The sequence below is a fragment of the Cryptomeria japonica genome, chromosome 4, assembly GCF_030272615.1.
Source record: "Cryptomeria japonica chromosome 4, Sugi_1.0, whole genome shotgun sequence".
NCBI lineage: Eukaryota > Viridiplantae > Streptophyta > Pinopsida > Cupressales > Cupressaceae > Cryptomeria > Cryptomeria japonica.
In genome coordinates, this window is record NC_081408.1 from 183,179,454 (window position 1) to 183,191,238 (window position 11,785).

Below are 11,785 nucleotides of genomic sequence, written 5' to 3' on the forward strand. Positions count from 1 at the left end.
CCACTTCTACACATACTACAAAAAAGACCAATTACCAAGATAACGACCACTTACACATGAAAAATTATACATTATAAAAAACAAATTTCATAATTTATAAAATTCTTTAAAAAAAATTTACATTTAACATACCACCAATATTAAAAAGTTAAGACCATATTTAGTGAAATGACATATACACACATTAAAAAAACCTAAAATACATTCCATTGCGGCTATTTTCCACATATAATGCCAAATAGTGAGTAAATCGTGCCTATAAAAAATTCTTTGCATGCAAATAAGACGTGCAACTGCTAGTTAATAAAGGACTACAAATAATCTAGTTATTATTTTTAATATATTATTATATAATTTAAATTAATTAAGTATATTTAAATAGAAATTATAACATTTTTAAATTTCATAGTAAAATGTAGATGCATAATATACAAAAGAATCTCAAATTTACTAAGTTTCTAAATTTAGAGCAAAAAATATTCAATATAGTATTTTTAACAATATTCTATTTTGAGTAGATTATAAATTAATATATATTTATAATAAACATTACAAAATCATGCATATTATAAATTAATATTAAAGGATAGTAGATTAATAATTATTAATATTAATAAATATCAAAATATTAAATTATATCTATTATGATAGTAGACTTGAGTTAGGGTTTCTAAATTCATATTCTATGAGGTCAACTGAAGCAGTCACCGGTTAGGAGGGACCTCAAAGAGATCAATCCAGACCAGTCAAAAAGAGTAAACACAAGGGAAACAAAAGAACATGATGGAGGCAATGCAAAACATATTGAATTATAACATGAAAACTGATTACAACTAGCCAGTAACAACCGGGTTACAAAAACTGGCTCACAGGCCTGCTAAAACATGCTTAAAATACATAATAGGTCACAACTAGGACCTCAAACCTTAAGATCTATCTTCTATGTGCATTCTAACTTCTTCAATTACTTTCTAATGTTCTATTACAATGATTTATATGATCCAAGGGGATCTGGTGGCCCAAAAAGGGATCAAAACCCGAAGAACAAGACCTAATGTGAAAAACCAACAAGGTCAGAAACACACCAAGGAACATCGAAATACACGCTTAGGTCTCTGTAATCTATGAAAGGGATTTGGTAGATCACAAATGCAAATAGGTCCATGCAACCGGTAACATAAAACTATCAACAGGTAACAGGAAACTGTATCGGAAACTGGTAGCGATAAGTTGTCGAAAAATGATCCAAATGCTCCATGAGTTGGGAATAAGGAGGATGATCATGCCTTCAAGTAAAAATCCAACTCCACAGGTTCCGGTGAGCCAAATTTGGGACACATAGAAATAAATGCTAAAACTGCAAACAAAAAGAAAAACATTAATGAAATATTTTTGGTTGATGCAAGATTGCTATGAACTGGGGTTTCTCAGGTACATCAGACATCCGGGGTTGTTGAAGAAGGTGAGTCTCTCACTTTGTCAAGGTCAAAGGAAAACCAAGGTGTTTTACCTCTACTTGAGAAATCCAAGATGAATCTTCAACTAGTTTGTCCTTCCGCTTCACAAGATATTCCTTATACTGACTACTCCGAGTACTACGCCCAATCCTACTATCGAAAATGTCTTCAATCTAATCCGGTTACTTCTGGGGAAATTGTTTCTCCAAGTCTGCAATACTATCCTCAATGAATTCTAGTTCATGATATTGATGAGGATCTGCAATGTTAAACACAGGTGAAATACTCAGACTATCTAGTAACTCCACTTCATATGCATTCCCAAAACTGAAATTCCTCAAAATCTTGCAAGGTCCAAACTTTCTCATCTGCAATTTGTTATAAGTTCCATCAGGGAATCTTTCTTTTCTTAGATACACCATCACTTCATCACCAACTTCAAATTCCTTATGTCTCCTCTTCACATCTTCCTTCTCCTTATACTTGTTGTTCATGTCCTTCAAATGTTGCTTAACTTGAATATGTAAGTCCTTCATGTGATCTATAAATTCTTCCGCTTTTGAACTTCTCCGGTCTTCACTGCTAATATCTCTTAATTATGATATACCTCTAGGATGTACTCTGGTAACAATCTCAAAAGGTATTCTTCCGGTACTGCTGTTTAATGAATTATTGAAGGCAAACTCTTCTTGTGCAAGAATCAAATCCCAACTTCCAGTTTTATCCCCAACTAAACATCTCAACAAATTTATCAAGCTCTGGTTAACTACTTTTGTCTATCCATCAGTCTAGGGATGAAAATAGAACTGAACATCAAATCTATTTTCATCTTCTTCCAAAGTGCTCTCAAAAAAATCCAACAAACTTAGTTTCTCTTTCTAAAACTCTACTCTTAGGCAATCCATGCAATCTCACTACTTTCTTGAAAAGTAGGTCTACTACATGTAATGCATCTAATGTCTTCTTACAAGGTATGAAATGACCCATCTTCAAGAGTCTATCCACTACCACAAATATAGAATCATTCTCTCTCGGTGTTTTAGGCAATCCAAGTATGAAGTCCATGCTTTTATCCTCCCAAGGTCTTACCGGTACTATCAAAGGTTTATACAATCCTACATTCTGACTACTACTCTTTGCAACTTGACAAAATATACAACTTTGCACATATTTCCTAATATCCTTATGAATCTGGGGCCAAAAGTAATGCTCACTCACCAATGCTATTATTTTTTCAATACCAAAATGTCCGAGTAATCCTCCATTGTGTTTCTCTTTTATCAAATTGTCCCTCACAGAACTCTTAGGTATGCACAACTAAACTCCTTTGAATAACATCACATCCTGACTGAAGTAATCCAACAACTTTCTTTTGTCTACCGTAACCGATCCTCTACATGCTCTCCAAGGTTCTACAAAATCCGGGTCATCATCATACAAGGTCTTCAATTCCTCAAATCCTAATACTATCACTCTCATCTCTATTAGCAAATTCCTTCTCCTAGTCAGTGCATTAGAAACTTTGTTAGATTTCCCACTTCTATGCTTCAACACAAAGGTGTAACTTTGCAAAAATTCTACCCATCTCATATATCTCTGATTCAACTTAATCTGACTATTCAAATACTGCAAAGCTTCATTATCTGTATACAACACAAACTCCTTAGGAAATAGGTAATGTCTACACTTCTTCAAGGCTTGAACTGTGGCATAAAACTCTTGATCATACACTTAATAGCTCCTATGGGCATCATTCAATTTCTCACTGAAATAAGATACCACTCTCCCTTCCTGACTCAAGACTGCTCCTATTGTTGTTCCACTTGCATCGCAATCCACTTGAAATACTTTAATAAAATCCAGTAAACCTAACATAGGCTGCTCAGTCACTTTCCTTTTCAACAGTTCAATTTTTTTTTCTCTGGTGGTCCACTTGAATCCCTTTTGATCTCTCCTCATGGTCTCAGTCATACGGTTACAAACTGAACTGAAATTTCTGATGAACTTCTGGTAGAAACTAGCCAATACATTAAATGATCTTACCTCTCCATTTCTTTCCAGTGTAGGCCACTCAACAATTACTTTTACTTTCTCATGGTCCATCTTCAAACCATTTTTAGATATCACAAATCCCAAATAGACTAACTCATCTTTCATGAAAGTAGACTTCTTAAGATTTATCAGCAACTTTTCTTCTCTCAACCTCTGCAAAAGTTGTCTCGAATGCAACAAATGATCCTCTTTTGTCTTACTAAAAATAAGAATGTCATCCAAATAAAAAATAAAAAACTCACCTAATAATTTGTTCAATACCTCATTCATCAGCCTCATAAAAGTACTCAGTGCATTAGTTAACCCAAAAGGCATCACCAACCATTCATACAGTCCTTCATTTGTCTTAAGTGTTGTCTTCCACTCATCTTCTTCCCTGATCCTTATCAGATGATATCCTCTCTTCAAATCTATCTTTGTAAAGTATTTGGCTCCACTCAAATAGTCCATTATGTCATCCATCCTAGGCAAAGGAAACTAGTATTTCACTGTGATCTTGTTTATTGCTCTGGAATTGGTACACATTCTCCACTCTCCATTCTTCTTAGGTGTTAATATTGCAGGTATTGCACAAGGGCTTAGAATTTCTCTAATCAAACCTTTCTTCAACAACTCCTACACTTGTCTATTGAGTTCTTCATTCTCTGCAAGTGTCATCTGTTATGCAGCTTTGTTAGGAAAACTAGCTCTGGGAACTAGGTCCATGCAATGACTAATACATCTTACAAGTGATAATCCATCAGGCACATTAGCTAAAATGATGTTTTCATATTCTATCAGCAAATCTTTTATCTCTTTCGGTTGTTCCTCTTCATGCTCTGAATTCTCCGTCTTCATAGGGACTAAGGCAAAACACAAATTCTCATGTCTCAATCTATCTAGGAATTTGCTTCCATCCACCAAACAAATTCTAGCATTCATAGAAACTTCACTCTTCAAAGGTTCCTCCAAGGAAAAAAAGGTTTTCTTCATCCCAATGGCCACAATAGTGCATGTATTCTTCCTCCCATTGTGTATTGCTTGTTTATCAAACTATCAAGGTCTACCCAACAAAAGATGACAAATGTCTATAGGCATAATATCACACAACACTTCATCATGATAATTCACAATATTCAATCTCACCAAACATTGTTCACTCACTAACAACTTATGCTCATCTTGAATCCATGCTATCTGATAAGGATTAGGGTGTTTTAATCTTTCCAAATTTAACTTATTCATCATCTCTTCTGAAACAAGATTATCTGAACTACCAGTATGAATAACAACTTTATATCACTTACTGGATACCTTACATTTGGTCTTGAACAAATTCTTCCTATGCAAGGGCTCTTCATCTCTCCCGGTATGACACAAAGTTCTCCTCATCATCAACAATTCTCCATCTTCTAATTTATTATCTGATTCCAGTGGGGTTTTCTTCCACCACTACTTCTCTTTTGGTATTCTCTGTGATCTTAGACTCGAAAGAACAATGTCCTTCTCCTCCACACTTAAAGAAAGTTCTTCTAAATTTTCTCTTGTCTTGTCTTCCAAAATTCTCATTCTGGTAGCCATCCGGTTCTCTCCTCCGGTAGATATTACTATCATCTTTCCGATATGAATTACCTTCTTTTCTTACTTCCTTGTCCTTGTTTTGATCTGTACAAGTTCCTCTACCTCTGGTATATCCTCTTCCTCCTTTAAATATTCCTCCAGAAAACCTTCCACCTCTGCCTCTACTCATTTCTTTTGTTTAGTTTCTCTTCTACCTTCAGGGTATACTGGTAAGCCTCTTCAACACTTTGTAATTTGATTAAATTGAGTTCATCTTGTATAGACACCCACAATCCATTCAAATATCTTGCAACTTGTTCAGCTTCATCATCAACATGTTTGGATCTGATATTCAACTTGTAAAATGCTTCGGTGTATTCCTTCACACTAGACTCCTTCTATCTCAAATTTTGGAACTTTCAGAATAGATTCACTTGATAATCAGCTGGCATAAATTTTGATTTCAACTGAGCAATCATCCAATCCCATGTCTTGATTTTCTCTTTACCTCTTCTCTTTCTATCAACCCACAACTGCTCCCACCAAATAGATGCATGACCTTTCAACTAGGTACATGCATATTTCGCCTTCCTTTCTTTTATAGTGTTTTCAAAATCAAAATATTTCTCCGTCTCTGAGATCCAATCCATCAATTCATCTGAATCCAACTTTCCATCATATTCTGGTGGGGTAAAATGAGGTTCAGTATTCACCCTACTCAAAACCCTCAAAAACCTTTCCTCATTCAAATCAACCACCGGTTGGTTTACTTGTTCTACCTGGGCTTCTTCTCCTTCAGCTTCACTTACATATTCAATGGGTCGGACTCTTCTATGGGCTTTCTCCATGTCTTCCAATTGGGCTTCTATTCCTCACAATATTTCGATCACAACAGGGTTTGCATTCTCACGCTCTCCACCATTCCTAGTTCCTATTTGCACCATCTTTGCACCAGTCCTCTACAGCTGCAGCAGTTGCAGATCGGATCCACAGTCCGCCTCCCTACAACAAAATTCTTAGAATAACGCAATCTCCGAAACTAAAATCACTCTGAAACCACTTGTAGCTATCACCAATTAGGAGGGACCTCAAAGAGATCAATCCAGACTCGTCAACAAGAGTAAACACAATGAAAACACAAGGACATGATAGAGGCAATACAAAATAGATTAAATTATAACATGAAAACCGATTTAAACCAACTGGTAACAATCGAGTTATAGAAACTGACTCACATGCCTGCTAAAACATGCTTAAAATATAGAATAGGTCACAACCAAGACCTCAAATCTTAAGATCTATCTTCTATACTCGTGCTAACTTCTTTGATTACTTTATAATGCTCTATTACAATTATTTATACGATCCAAGGGGATCTAGTCGGCCCAAAAAGGAATCAAAACCTGAAGAATAAGACCTAACATGCAAAACCAACAAGGTTGGCCTCCGCCAAATAAATTCCTCTAGAAAATCCAAAGGATGAAGAGTGGATCTTGGGAAAAGGTCGGCCACATGCCAAGGAACATCGAAATCAATGCTCAGGGCTCCACAAGATATGGAAGGGATCCGGTAGATCACAAATGCAAATAGCTCTAGGCAACCGATAACATGAAACTGTCTCAGAAATCGGTAGCAATAACTTGCCGAAAAATGATCCAAATGGTCCACAGGTTGGGAATAAGGAAGATGATCAGGTCTTCAAGTAAAAATCCAACTCCACAGGTTCTGGTGAACCAAATCCGGGCCACACAGAAAGAAATTGTGAAACTGCAAACAGAAAGAAAAACAAAAAGGAAATATTTTTGGTTGCTTCAAGATTGCTACGAACCAGGGATTCTCTTGCATCGTCAACTGTATTTCCATACATAGAGACATAGGTCTCCTTCCAACCCTTGACAAAAAAGTTTAGACAATTTATGGTCATACCCATGTAGCCTTTCGAAGTAAGAAGTAATATACCCTTTCTGCAAAATCTACTAGATAGTGGCATTCTTCTTCACCCCTTCATAGTTAATTGGATTCAAATAGTTCCTATCACCTCTCATTATAAAACCCATACACCCACACCAACAACCAGAGATAGAGGGAAATAAAAAGTTGAAGTCCCAACAAGCAAGAAAAACACCTACAAAGTGTGGAAGCTGAGTGATTTAGAACGAAAAGTATAATGCAAAGACTTCACCACAACAATGCTTCCCACACGAGCATATAGCCTATCATACACCATCAAGTTCATATCATTTTATGGCAACATATCTTGCTTAATCCATAGTTTTTTAGCATTACTTTGGATCCCCACATTAGGAAAATAATTAGCAACACAATTGGCCTCTCTAAAAGCATGGGAGATGAGGCAATTATCAAACGAATCATTAATCTTGGTAGTATCCCTTATCCATTTTTGGATTGTCCAAGAAGGGCATTGTGACCCCTTAAGACATTGAATTATATTCTTAGAATCCCCTTCGAGTAAGACATTTTTGTAATTCAATTGAGAGGCCAAAATCAGAGCATGGTAGGGAACATCAACTTTGGCAAGGTGATTAGACTAACTTCCCAAAGGGATTTCCACCACCAAATAAAATTTATTGCCCTCTCTTTCATATGATTCAATCAAATAAAAATTGGTTTAATAATTAAGTGAATTATTCTTAAAGCACTGAGTTCATTATTTAGAGTCAATTTTGACTAACAAAATATTGAATAGATATTTACCACCTTTTATTATGAATAGAATGTGATATATATATATATATATATATATATATATATATTCCCAAAAAGGGTTTAAATTTATTAATAAAAAATGAAGAATACAAAGTAGGAAAGTCCTATAGCCCATTAGAGAACAAATAATTAATCGTTCCTATCCTCCCCAACTAATCTCTCTAACAAAAGAGATAAATCCATCCCCAAGTGTTCCCATTCTAAAATATTCCAGACTTGTAATCCATCAAAAGCCCATTTTGCCAAGCAATTTGCTACTCTAATCCTTTCTCGAGGAATGTGACAAAAAGTAACAGATTCCAAAAATCTACTCAACTATAGAATCTATTGAATAATCACAACTAAATGCCAATTAGCATTGTCTAAGTATTGCTCATTGAGCATATGCACCACCACTTATGAATCAGATTCACAAATGATTTATGTCCAACCAAGACCACAACCTTGCTCCAATTCATACAAAATGGCAAGCACTTCCTTGAAATTATTAGGATGAAACCCTTTGTAAATGGAAAAGAGAAACTAAATAGCACTATATCTATCTCTCTCAATGCCACCTCCACCTGCATGACCATGATTCCTTCTAGAGGATGCATCAGTATTTATCTTCAGAACTCCTTGTGGAGTAGGGAGCTATTGGCCTACCCTATCAATCTTCCTCTTAGACTGTTTACACTTGGTCCACCTAACCTACTGCCACTAGAAAAATGCAACCTTTGAAAAATACCCATATCACTAAGATCCACTAAACCAAGAAGGTTGTATCCTGAAGACTGTTAAAAGTTTTCCTTCATAATTGTTGACCATCCAATTTTACTTTGCGAAAAATCCTATGATTATGTTCCAACCAAAGACCCCATATAATGAAATAAGACCCCATAACCCAAACAACCCGAAAAAAAAAAATAAACAAAAGGCTGACCCAAGGGATCCCATTAAATGGAATGATATTTAAATAAAATGGATTACTGATCCAAGAAAGAAGGAATACAGCGTCAGAAGAAAAAAATAGATTATTGAATATACAAAATATTTGCATCGCAGACTAAGTCATAAGGTCCTTGGGAGACCGTGAACACGGTTCTATACATGGTGGAGGAAAGTCCACTGATTCAATAATATATGGTAGCTGTGATAAGAAAATACACTCTATCCATCATAGTAGACTGAATCGTCCGAGAATGTCTGCATTGTTCTATATATGGTAGGGAAAAGTCATATCATTCTATCCTACTACGTAGCATGTGACGCAAATCAGCTAATATATTTATATCTTTGAAAATATTTGGGTATGATTCTATCCTACCCATCTCTTAAGACACAACTAACAACTACTATTAAATTAAAATATAAGAAACAACAACTACGTAACTTCACATGCAAACATAAAACAAAAATTGATTCTTATTTCAAAATTATAGATAATATCATAGTAGAAGCATAGAAAAAGGTTAAACGAGAAAAGCTTAAAAGATCAAATATGAGGCTTTAGCACTAGGTTTGTTTAGCTTGACTATATTGAGGGATGGACTACCAAACATGATCATCCATGAGAAAGTTATCTTATTTCATTTTGCATTTTCCATTTTTTCATCCATTAAATGTGCATTGAGGAAATCAAGAACATAGAATGTATTTTATATTTTTTCAGATAATTTCATTGTTATTTTATGTTTCTCAACTTAATTTCATTGTAAAGATAGTAATAGAGTTAAATTGTTTTAAGTATACTAAACTACAAGAATAGTTATAGTCATTATTATGTGGTCTTGATAGTCATTCACTTGCACTTAATTAAAAGATTCACTTCTATATCTAAATAGATTCATGCTTCAAATATAAGGAATGTGATTGGATATTTGTGGTACACAATAATAGCAACAAGAATCCTTATAATTTGGTAAATTGGAGGTAACTTAGGTTTAATATTTCTTTTAATGAAATAATCTCTAGAAATACAAAATTTAATTTATAAATATGCTTGTTGAAAATGCATGAAAGAGAATAAAGACAAAATAGAATGACAATAAATGACTCATTCAACCAAAGATGGTCTTTGGTTGGTGATGTTCTGATCAGCATAAACAAGCCAAAGCAAATAGTGTGTCAAACCTTTCAAAAACCAAAATAGCTACTTTTGACATTTAGATTTCAGCTCTCTCTCTTATGGCATTCTCTTAGATTTTAAATCTAGCACTAGGATTGGTTTTTTTTTTTTTTTTTTTCATGTTAAGTTGCCTAGTTATCAATGACAAAATTTTGTAGAACAACAGTCAATATGTATGCTAAGAGACGGATAGCAGTCAAAAGACTGCTAACAATAATTCATAAACAATAAATTTTCATGATGTTAGTATTAAATGACTACAAACAAAAAAAGAAGTTTTACTTAATCTTCAACAAAATAAAAACTATAGCCTCCTTTTTGGAAGTCAATCAAACAAATATTGATAATAGTTACTTATACATCATCAAGTTCGCTATTTAAAGTCAATTTTTACTAAAATATTTGTAGCACAGACTGAGTCATAAGATCCTCGGGAGAATGTGAACACGGTTCTATACATGGAGGGGGAAAGCACACTGATTCAATCATTTACGGTAGCTGCTATGCGTATCAGCTTCTATATTTTAATATATAGTAAGTGATAAGAAAATCCAGTGTGTCCACCATAGTAGACCGAGTCGTCGGGAGAATGTCTGAACTGTTTTATAAATAATAGAGAAAATATAATTAAATAGAACAGCCATTCAAACAAATGTATATCGCCCACAATTGACGAATTCGTCTGTGTTTAACGAAAATCTAACCACCATTATTTGACAAGTATCCCAAATTATGCGTTTAACAAGTCTAAGGAACTCGTAATCTTAAGAAAAACAATTATATTTTCCACTCATTCCCCCTGTTACCCTTATAAATACCTGATTCTGGCAATGCCCAAGTCATATCAAGCTTATTTCCTTTTTTAATATCATACAACATTCGGCACCGATTGGAAATTAAAACATCCTCGACAATGCTCAAAGCTTCCTTGACCTGCATTTTATGGCTATCTATAATGGTTGCCATTAATGCATCAGACCCAGATCCTCTGCAGGATTTCTGTGTGGCTGATAATACTCAAAATAATGTGAAGATCAACGGTTTTGTGTGCAAAGACCCAAAGGCAGTGAAGGCATCAGATTTCTTGTTTAGGGGACTATCTAATCCACTCTCAACCAACAACAATTTAGGGTTCAATATCACCGCAGGTAATGTGGTAAATTTCCCAGGAGTAAACACACTGGGCATATCAATCAACCGTGGGGAATCTGCCCCTGGTGGTTTGAATCCCCCTCATATTCATCCTCGTGCTACTGAGATCATATTTGTAATGGAGGGCACTATTTTGGTTGGTTTTATCAGCACAGATAATGTCTTGTTCTCGCAAAAGTTGGAGAAGGAAGATGTGTTTGTAATTCCAAGGGGCTTGGTGCATTTTCAGTAGAACGTGGGGGCATCATATGCTAGTACAATTACTGCTTTTAACAGCCAGCTGCCTGGTGTTCAAGTGATTGCATCTGCCCTGTTCGGAGCCAATCCTTCCATTCCTCAAGATGTGTTGGCCAAGGCATTTAATGTCAATTACCAACAGCTCAAGGAATTGATTTCTGGTCAAACCACTGCACTTGCAGCAGCACCAGTAGGGCAATAATCCCTCATTCTGTTGATAGAGGATGCTATATTGACCCTGTTAGGCTGTTCTTAACCTTTTCGAGTTATTTATTTGTTATCAATTGTTTTAAAGTTGTACTGAATAAAATCGTCATCCTTGTTGAGGTTAAATCGATACAATACTAGTCATCCTTTTTGAGGCTTAGCTGAATTGAAATTAAGACATTAATTATTTTGAATGATATGATTATGCGTCTTATGAAATCCCCCAATGATGCAAGCAAGTCTACTCTTCCGTTCGCAAGCTTCACCAGATCCACCAGTAGATGGAAAAAATGCCCTGAGCTGCAGG

At 35.1% G+C, this 11,785-nt stretch overlaps 1 pseudogene; it reads left to right on the top strand.

Annotated features, from left to right (window-relative positions):
• Positions 1-10,778: 10,778 nt before the first annotated feature.
• Positions 10,779-11,473, top strand: LOC131028132 (germin-like protein 1-1; annotated as a pseudogene).
• The last annotated feature ends 312 nt before the right edge of the window (positions 11,474-11,785 follow it).